Source organism: Castor canadensis, chromosome 11, assembly GCF_047511655.1.
Source record: "Castor canadensis chromosome 11, mCasCan1.hap1v2, whole genome shotgun sequence".
Classification (NCBI taxonomy): Eukaryota; Metazoa; Chordata; class Mammalia; order Rodentia; family Castoridae; genus Castor; species Castor canadensis.
The window spans coordinates 141,339,073-141,349,729 of NC_133396.1; positions in this window are offsets into that span (position 1 = coordinate 141,339,073).

The window sequence follows — 10,657 nt, forward strand, 5'->3', positions numbered from 1 at the left end:
CCATGAAAACACTATGTAGTTTTAGTTACTTTTACTTGGTAAATAAGTGCATTACACTACATGTCATGCATTCAGCAAGATATTAATATCCTAAATTGTTACCATACATGTCTGAAAATTACTTACAAATACTGAAATTTAAAAACCAGATTGGAAGAACCGATGGGGCCACCTGACTCGTTAGCTGTCGTGCCTCCAGTGCCTTCAAACCATCGTGATATCCCTGGCCTGCAATACACGCCAAACATCAGCTGGCTTGATAATCTCACCTCCTGTACGCTGATGTTCCTAACCCGACTGCTGATTTACACCTGCCAGCTGCAGCGTTCTGTCTTTGACGTTGAACTCTAGGGGGAGAGCTTTGTGAGAAGCTGCTCGATGACCACGTCAGGTCTGTTTCCACGCTCCCAGTGCCTCGTCGTGGTCAACGGCAGTACTCTCTGTGCTCCTGAGCCCTTGGTGGTACTGACAGTGCAGCTGAGAATAAACGCAAGCCGCAGCCACATGGTTGTCCAAACCCCTGGCAGGCGGACTTGTTTCCAAGCAGGAAGCCTGAGTGACAATTGTAGCCCGATGCTGCTCTCCACAGCCACCCGCCTGTCACCCACCCCTGCCTCTCAGGGGGCCACACAGTTGGTGTGTGAGCTGGGATTCTCACCCTGCTCTCTGGCTCCATTGTCCGTGTTCTTAATCCTAAGTATTTATTGAGCACTTGCTGTTTGCCAGTGGCTGTTACCAGTGCTGGGGACATAGTGGTGAAACAAAGAACAAAATTTTGCTCTCATGGAACTCACATTCTGCTTGGGAGAGACAGTAACAAAACCAATAATATCTAGTGAGGCTCCCATCTTAACACCTGTGACTCACACCTTTCTCGTTGCAGGAAAACAATCCTTCAATAATTCTTTGATTCACTGAATACAGGGAAGTGAAAATAATTCAGATTCCAGGGCTGGAGCTGGAGCTCACACGTGCCCAGCCTGTGCGATGTTCTGGGTTCCATCCCAGCCCTGCAAAAAAAACCAGCCATCCAGATTCCACAACTGCTTTAAATACACAAATTTCTCATCACACCTGCACAAGTCACTGCTTGAGAAATGCTGGACTAAGTGACCACCCCCTCCCCCCCATTCCCTATTTCTAAAAAAGCTTTTAAGTATTTTAACAAATTGATTTCACTCTTTCACTAGGTAATACATACACTTAATTCTTCTTTTATTGTTTTTTTTATTAGCATACATTAAAGGTAGTACACTTAATTCTTAAACAATTTATTTCAAAAATGTTTGCTGTGGCCAGGCAGAGGCAGGGGGATTGCAAGTTCAAGGCCAGCCTAGCTACACAGCAACACTATCTCAAAAAAAGTTTGCTGTGACATCTCCCATAACTCCATCCAGCCCCTACCTGCTTCCCAGCCCCAGGCCCACACAGTCACACCTGGCACACAGATATGACCCTTTAAGGTGCCTTTACACCTTTGTGAGCACATGCAAACCTATACCCATATTTTCTAGCAACAGGCAGAGTATGTGCTCTTCTGCTGTTTTCATTTACAGACAATAGCTTGCTCTTCCTCCTCCTTTCAGTGCTAGGCAGGCGACCCATGATGTCCTTCACCAGCCCTGCAGACTGTTTCTGCTTGCTGGCTATTGTAATGGGGTGGTGAATAAGCCTGTTTTCCAATGTGACTAACTTGGATTCCAGCAGGGCTGGGTTGTGCTCCGAGGGGTGCTAGGGCACAGTCCAAAGCATTCCCTGTGCTCAGGCCCTAAAAGTCACACCTCAAACTCTCAACAGTGAAAACCAAGGAAAGCAGCACCTATTGGGGCCCAAGAATGCACAAACTATCTCAAGCCACAATTTGAATGCCAGACTTGGGAAAGTCCAACCCACTCCTGCTGAAAGAATGACTCAGGGATTCCTAGCCCTGTTGAACCAAGGCAAGACTAATTACTGCAATTAGCTGACTGCACAATTAGAAGTGATTACGCACATTACAGAAGAGGCTCGCTCCCCACAACTGGAAACATCCCATCTCAGCCCATCAGCAAGAGGGGCTCTTTGCACTGCGTTGTGCCCCATGCCTGTCTGCCTGCTGGGAAGGCTGCTATTCAGTGTCAGGTTAATTTCGTCCAATACACTGTAGCACAGGGATGTGTGTGTCCACACCGTTGGCTTAACTTTTCTACATTTAACTTGGGCTATAATTTGTAAGCATAGATATAAGTGCACAGTTTTTTTTATTGTTTTATTATTCATATGTGTATATAAGGCTTGGGTCCTTTCTCCCCCCTGCCCCCACACCCTCCCTTACCACCCACTGCGCCCCCTCTCTCCCCCCCACCCCCTCCATACCCGGCAGAAACTATTTTGCCCTTATCTCTTAATTTTGTTGAAGAGAGAATATAAGCCATAATAGGAAGGAACAGGGTTTTTGCTGGTTGAGATAAGGATAGCTATACAGGGCATTGACTCACATTGATTTCCTGTGCGTGGGTGTTACCTTCTAGGTTAATTCTTTTTGATCTCACCTTTTCTCTAGTTCCTGGTCCCCTTTTCCTATTGGCCTCAGTTGCTTTTAAGGTATCTGCTTTAGTTTCTCTGCGTTAAGGGCAACAAATGCTAGCTAGTTTTTTAGGTGTCTTACCTATCCTCACCCCTCCCTTGTGTGCTCTCGCTTTTATCATGTGCTCAAAGTCCAATCCCCTTGTGTTTGCCCTTGATCTAATGTCCGCATATGAGGGAGAACATACGATTTTTGGTCTTTTGGGCCAGGCTAACCTCACTCAGAATGATGTTCTCCAATTCCATCCATTTACCAGCGAATGATAACATTTCGTTCTTCTTCATGGCTGCATAAAATTCCATTGTCAGTGGTGGGGCATCTTGGCTGTTTCCATAACTTGGCTATTGTGAATAGTGCCGCAATAAACATGGGTGTGCAGGTGCCTCTGGAGTAACCTGAATGCACAGATCTTAAGTAATCAACTTTTACAAACGAAAATATGTCACCAATGCCTTCATCAGAGCATAAAACAATTGGACTGGGGGTGGAACCCAGTGGCAGAGAGCTCACCTGGTATGCTTGAGGCCCTGGGTTCCCATCTCCAGACAACAAAATACGAAAACAAACAAACAAAAAGCAAGCACTTTCAAAAAGTCTTTAAGTTCCTATTTCCCAACCCCCACCCTCCCAAATCACACTCAGCAACTGTTGTGATTCTAAGTTGATTCATGAAGGGAAAATAACAGATTCCATTAGGAACTAGCAGTTGAATTAAAGAGAGACTGATTCGTTCTCAAGCCGGTCATCCTGGTCATGGTGAGGCATTTCAGACAGGTGCCCCAACCCGAGACTCCGGCGTGTGGGGGGCTCCCTGCCGACTGGTGCTGTGGATCCAGGCAAGACAGAAGCCAGGGTTGCTGCATGGCGAAGACACCTAAACTCCCTCTTAGCCAGCACAGGGGACATCTGGTAGCTAGCAGGGAAGGGTGGGAGGTTACCTGGACGGCAGAGCTCCGGGGCTCTTGGCCAACTCCAAAGTGATGGGAGCCACCCTACTTATGGGACCGGAGGCCTCTGCTGTGAGTGGCTCACTGGCCCTACTCCCTACTCTGGCCTGTGGACAGCTTGGACCTGGAACAGTTAAGGAGTTGGGGACCCCAAGAAGGTACAGAGCTTCCTCCTGATCAGGCAAACGGGGCCCTAAGCCAGTGTCGTTTGTGGGAGAAGATAAAGGCTCCTCACGCAGCACCCTGATTTGCTCCCCCTTAGCTGGTGGCATCTAAGTCCTGGAAAGTCTTTGTAGTGGGTAACATGTCGTGCTTAGCAGCAACTTCTAACACTTGTGCTGCCACTCGCCTAGGCAACAGCCTTGCTCCAATGCCCCTCGGCCATCCTGCCCCTGGGGCATGACTCCCGCTCACCTGCAAGCACCAAAGCCCTTTTGGTGCTTCTTCAGGGACCAGTTCCGGTGTTCTTTGCTATGCATTGTCTCCCTGAGCGCTGAAAGCAGAAGCTCTGTCTCCTTCACTTTCACAGCACTTTGTTGTGGCATTTGCAGGCCCCTTTCTCACACTGCACCTAACAGTGCAGTGCAGTGATTTATAGACTTGTCTTCCTATGTCTGATAGATTGCAAAATGCATGTATTTATAGCTCCTGCAGTGCCTTGTACCTAGAAAGTAGCCCCTCAATTTTTTAAAAACATTGCTACCAAGGTGTGGTAGACAGTGGGAATGTCTAACCCTCTTCCTCCCAATAGTGTAGCCACCATCGATTTGAGTGGCACTCAGAGCTGGTCCCCCGACATGTAAGCAATTTCAACCTTGTGCAAGGTGATAGGTGTTTGAACCAGAACCAGTCAGCAATGATAGGACCCCTGTGATTGGTCCTGGGATGGGCATTCAGAATGAAACTCAGGATTTCCTGTGCAGTGTCTACAGGAAGCTACCCGTCTCTCCCCAGACTAGTTGTGGCCCGTTTCTGTTTGCAGCCTTCTTGCAACCATAAATAAACCAGCCCAGAAAGGAATCTAGCCCTCAAAGGTGTGACTCAGAGAAATGGAGCTGGAGCCCTGATTAGAACATATCAGGAGCCTGCCCCAACACTGAACTTTGTCAGCAATGTGAAACAACAGATCCTCTGGATGGTTTGTGTTACTCACAAGCCACATCCTAACCAGTGCTTTGGGACAAGGGTTAGTCAGTTTTGGAGGCTGAGAGTCCAAGATCTGGAGGGTCCTTTGGTTCACCCTCTGCTAAGGGCCTAAAAGCAAATAGCATCATAATATGTGCGGGAGGAACACCCGACTCTCAGGTGAGGTTGGGTCCCAGGAGCTACCTTAGTCCCTTCTCAGTGCAGCTCCCCAGTGACCTGAGGACCTCCTACTAGGTGCCACCTCTCTCAGCACTGCCACACTAGGAACGAAGCTCCCAGCACAGAAACCCTGGGGGACACACTCGAGCTGCACCCACACCATGGCAGGAAGGCAGCTCTGTGGCTAGCACTCGTGTACACATGCACACACACATTCACAAGACCTGGGTATTACTGAAAAGAAGGGAAAACACTTCCAATTCCTGGGAGGACTAAAACATATGGCTTCACAAAAGTGCACACTTTAAAGCTTTTAGAAACAGTTTACAGTCATGGTACTGATAGGTGTTTTTGTTTTCATTTTGTTTTTGTGGTTTCTGCAGTGCTAAGGATAGAACTCAGGGTCTCTTGAATGGTAGCCAAGCACTCTACTGCCGAGCTACAGCCCCAGTCCTCTTTGATAATTTTTCATTGATTCATGAGTTAAAAGGATTTTGCAATATTAACCTGAATTCCTAAGAGTATCTCAGCCTGTGACCAATGGTAATATACTATAAGCAAAGTTTAAAAATTCATGTATTGCAACCAGATGCCATGGCTTAACACCTATAATCCTAGCTACCCAGGAGGCAGAGATTGGGGATTATGGTTCAGGACCAGACTGGGCAAAAAGCAAGACCCTATCTCAAAAATACCCAACACAAAAGTGCTGGTGGACTGGCTTGAGTGGTACAGTGCCTGCTGAGTAAGTGTCAGGCCCTGAATTCAAACCCTGGTGCCACACAAAAAAATTTAATGTATTACTTATAACCCCTTTATGAGTATTTGAAGAAATAAAATCAGCTTTTACCTTCATGTGAAGCTTTTGTTATCTAATAACTGACTTTTTCCTATCTGGCTACATTCCTTGACCTTATTTACGACTTTGGTTGAAGGTTTTGCAACCTGTTGTCCATTTGCTTTCTTGGCAAGCTTTCCCGAATGCTTTCTCCAGGGCCTAGCTCCTTGTGAGCTGGGACCACGTCTCGTGCCTCTTTCATAACTGCATCCTCCCCATGCCATGTGGACTAGCAGGGCTTCCTGAGAGCTGGTGAACAGCTCATGGAAATTTCCATAACAGCTGCTCAGCCCCCCTTCCCCACCCCCCACCTGGGAACTGGCCTTTGAGTCCTTCCACCTCAAGGACATTGCGCCTGGCTCTGGGTCAGGATCTAGGTCTATTTATGACTTTTTATCTCAGGGGTTTCATGTTGGCACTTTCACTCAGAAAGCCGCCTGTCCTTGTCAGTCAACACACAAGCACCGCTCTTTTCTGGATGAGAAGAGAACGGTAGGTCAGAAAAACACGGTGACTCCCTGCTTTTGGCTCATTCTTCTAGGCTGGGGGGGCGAAATCTCTGACGGGAACGAGGAAAACCTTCTGATATCAGAAGTGAAACGAGCCAGGCACAGAAGGGCAAATACCAAGGCTGGGGGTGCTGGGAGCAGGGCCTGGAAGACACTGGCCAAATACAATACTGCAATCAGGCGGAAGGCATTCGAGAGCCCTACTGCACTGATACGGACAACAATGAGGCATTGTGTCGATGTTGCTAAGTAGATTCTAAGTGTTCTCACTTAGAACACTTATTACAAAAATGAGCGCAATTATTTAATCACTCCACAACATTTCAAAACACGTTATACATGATAAATATATGCGATTTTTTTGTCAACCAAATAAAGCTGGGCATAGTGGCTTACTCCTGTCATCTCGGCTACTCGGGAAGCAAAGAGCAGGAAGATCACAGTTCGAGGCCAGTGCAGGCAAAAAGGTCTTAAGACAAGCCTGTCATTTCAACTACCTAAGAATTGTAAATAGGAGAGTCCCAACCAGGCTGGTCTGGGAAAACAATGAGACTCTAGTAGAAAAATAACCAAAGCAAAAAGGGCTAGAGGTGCAGCTCAAGTGGTAGAGCACCTACCTAGCAAATGTATAAATCCTGAGTTCAAACTCCAGTACCGCCTAAGTAACTACACACACACACATATGTATATATATTTTTGCCAGGCATGGTGGTACAGGCCTATAATCCCAGCACTTGGGAGACACAGACAGGGAGACAGTAAGTTCAAGGTTAGCCTGGGCTACATAGCAAGACCTTGTTTACAAAATAAAAAAAATTAAAATTGCTTAAATAAAAAAAAAAGCAGGATTCATGTAAGAGACCATAAAGTCTTAGTGATGTCAAAAATGTCAACAGAGGAAAAAGATGAAGTAAATATTAGCCGTAGTCACCTCAGAGGGCAGACTTGTCATCAACACTGACTTCATGTGTTCTCCCGCATTTGAACACAGCAGCCATGTGTTTCATCTACAAACAGCAAAACAATTCACCAGTGCCATACATGGTGTACCTTAACTTCACAAGCCTCCAGTGCCCCTTAATTATTGTCAGTGGCCACCCCCAGTCCAGAGTTTGCACCCCAATGGCAAAAGCAGGTCCCTGACGTGCATGTTTTTACTTGTGCTTCGGGTAAGCATCTGGTATATCGTATTGTCCACTATACCGTCCACTAGCCACGTAACTATTTAAATTAAAATTCAAAATGCGTTCCCGTTACACTGGCCTCCTTTGAAGTGCTCGGAAGTGGCCAGTGGTGACATTGCACAGCACAGTCCCAGGCACTTCCGTCATCACCAGACACTCTAGTGCAGAGTGCTGATGGGTTCTCACCGGGCTGCAGAGGCGTCATCCTCACAGCTGACCACCTGGGCGAGCGATGAGCCAGGTGTACGCAGGTCAACAGGACTGCAGAGGCAGGAGACCATGAGGCTGAACCAGGAGGCGGAAGGTGCTTCCTTCAGCGGTGTCTTCAGAACCAGAAACGGCCATGCTGAAACCACTTAAGGAAGCAGTTTCACTAGAACCTGCTCGCGGTCTTAACCACATCGCCATGGAGCTGGCACAGCACATGGGGAAGAAGCTGCGAGCGGCACGGATACTTTGTGCTACCAAACGGTGAGGCATTCCTTCACCGAGACAACCAATCTGAAAGGTAATAAAAGTTGTGGACTGGAAAGAGAGACAGACAAGGGAGAGAGACAGAAGGAGAGAGTATGAATTACTCAAGCAAAAGCCAGAAGTAACCAAGTGATGTTTCAGTCTTACACTTCTGTTACTAGAGCTACAAAAGGGCTTTGTTATCAAAATTCCTGCAGGAAAATAATTTTACTGTTCTACACCTAACTTTCTATCCTCTAACCCTATCTTTTCTCTTCTCTAAAAAAAATTAGTTCTGGGGCTGGCAGAGAAGTTCAAGTGATAGAGCCACTTGCCTAGCAAGCGTGAGGCCCTGAGTTCAAACCTCAGTACCACCACAAAAAAAAAATTAGTTCCTTTATTGTGTGACTTCCAAAACCGTGAGTGTCCAGTTTTGAGTATTTTAGACAAACGGTGCTGGGGAGTTTGAGCAGGTCAAGAGAAAATCAGCAGAGTGGACAAAGTAAAGTTCTGGAAACAAGACAAAGAGGGTGGTTAGACCTGTGCCCAGGAAGAAGGGGCTGGATTGGCTCTGGATCCTAGCCTCCCCTACGGCCGGTGCTGGTGTGTGTCAGGGAGAGTGGATTTCAGAGTTAGGCCAACCCGAGTTTCCATTCTGGCTCTCTCTCGCCATGTGGTCTTGGGCAAGCTGCTTAGCTCTTCCAAGTCTGTTTCTTCACCCATAAAAGGAGTAAAGCAACTCTTCACTTTGTAGCTGTTCTGAGGATTAGATGACGCATACCTAGGGCTTACCAGGGCCTGGCTGGCAAGCCCTGCACAACAGTCGACAGCACTGCAATGGCTCGTGGTGCCTGCTCTGTGTCCAGATGTCCAAGCTCAGAGCTATGGCCTCAATCTGAGATGGCTCCAAAGCCCAGGTGTTGCAGGTTTGGTCCCCAGGCAACAGTGCTCGTTACTGGAGGTGGGGGGACCTTTACGATGAGGGGTCTAGTGGGAGGAAGTGAGGTCACTGGGGGCATGCCCTTGAAGGGGATATTGGGACCTGAGTCCTTTCCTGTCTCTCTCTTTGCTTCCTGGCTGCCATAGGTGAACAGGTTTCTTCCACCAGTGCCCTTGCACTGTGCTACTACAGCTCTAAAGCAACAACCCCAACCACCTGACCATGGACCAGACCTGTGGACACTGTGATCCCAAACCTCTCCTCCTTTCAATTGGTTTCTCTCGGTTACTTTGTCACAGCAAAGGAAAGCTGCCAGCACAGCATGACAACCGCCCTTCCCTGAAGCCAACGGCCAGAAGGCCAACACTTCAGGCTCAGCTGAGAATTTGGAAAGCAGGCGTCTCTGCTCCGCTCTGCCCACCATGGAGCTACCGTGCTCTCCAAACACACCAGCCCCATGCTGCAGTCAGCTCTAGCCCGGGTCTGAATGGAAAAACCAGTCATCTCGGCGGGCACCTGCAAAGGAGGATGCAGGGGTTGAGCCCCGGTCAGGGCAAGGACATGGTTTATGACTGTGCTTCTCCTGTGTCCCAGCCAGAGACTGGCAGGACCTGGAGTCACAGGATGACCTAGTGAACGCTGGCTCCAGGGCCCCACAGTGGCTGGCAGCGGGATCTGCTCCCCCCATGTGGCCAGCTGGAGCATGGCTGACAGAAGTGGGGATTCCAGGCACATGGAGGACAGAGCCTGGGGAGACCCCTATGGGAACCGGGCTGAAGGCCACCAGACAAGGCAGTAGCCCCTTGTCAGAGGTGACAGCCCTTAAACTTTTCCATCTCAGGACCCCTTACATTTACATAGAGTTCTGAGGACTCTCAAAGACCTTTCATTTTGTGGGTCAATTCATGTACCAAGTCCTTTAAAAATAAACATTTCATGTTAGCACAAGAAATATGACTTTATGAAAATAGCTATCTTCACAAAACAAAAACAACTTTAATAAAAGAATAGCATTTATCTACCTTTTTGTTTTAAGACAGGGTCTCACTACATAACCCAGGCTGGCCTTGAACTCTCCACCCTCCTTGGCCTCCTGATTCCTTATCCTTAACAGTGTAAGTAGAATGGCAGAATGGAAGAGAGCTGGGTTCTGTGCCCGCTCTGCACATGACCCCTGGTGAGATCCCACACCACACAGCTCCTGGAGAGTCCCAGCCGCACGTGCAAGAGGACATCTCTGTATTACTATGACATCGTCCGGCCAGGCAGGCCTGGGACCACACTTTGGGGATCACTGCTGTAAGAATTAGCCCTGACGCGGGGTCCTCCTCCATCAGTTCCTTGGACTTCAGGCAGTGACAAGCCCAAGGCAGAGGATCCCAGGCAGGAAGGCTGCCTAGGCCACACAGGGGTCAGTGACCACCTGTGATGGTTAAAGAACCACCACATTCCCAGACTCTTTCACCCTGGGTAGCAGGGCAGAGTGGTGTCATAGCTCCAGGGGACAGGTGAGCTCCCAGCACCCCCACAACTTCCTCCTTTCCGGCCCCAGTGTGGGGCGGGATGAGAGAGAGAACAGCTTGCCGGCGCTCGGCTGCTCAGGGCCTCCCCTGCGACACCTTTCTACCCAGTAGATGTGTGTGCTGATCCCCACAGGCCACACAGTACAGCTGTGCACTTCGTACATTTTAGGAGAGCTGGAAAGTTCCACATTTACTCCCTTGGCCCCCAGGATATCGGGAGCAGATGCTGTCAGGGACTCGCACCAGAATTCCTCAGGGCACTTGCAAAGCTGGTACTCCATGGATTGCGCCACACCTCCTAGGTATTTTGGAGATGGGGTCTCAAGAACTCTTTGGCCAGGCTGGCCTCAAACCTCAATCCTCCTGACCTCAGCCTCCCAAGTAGCTATCCA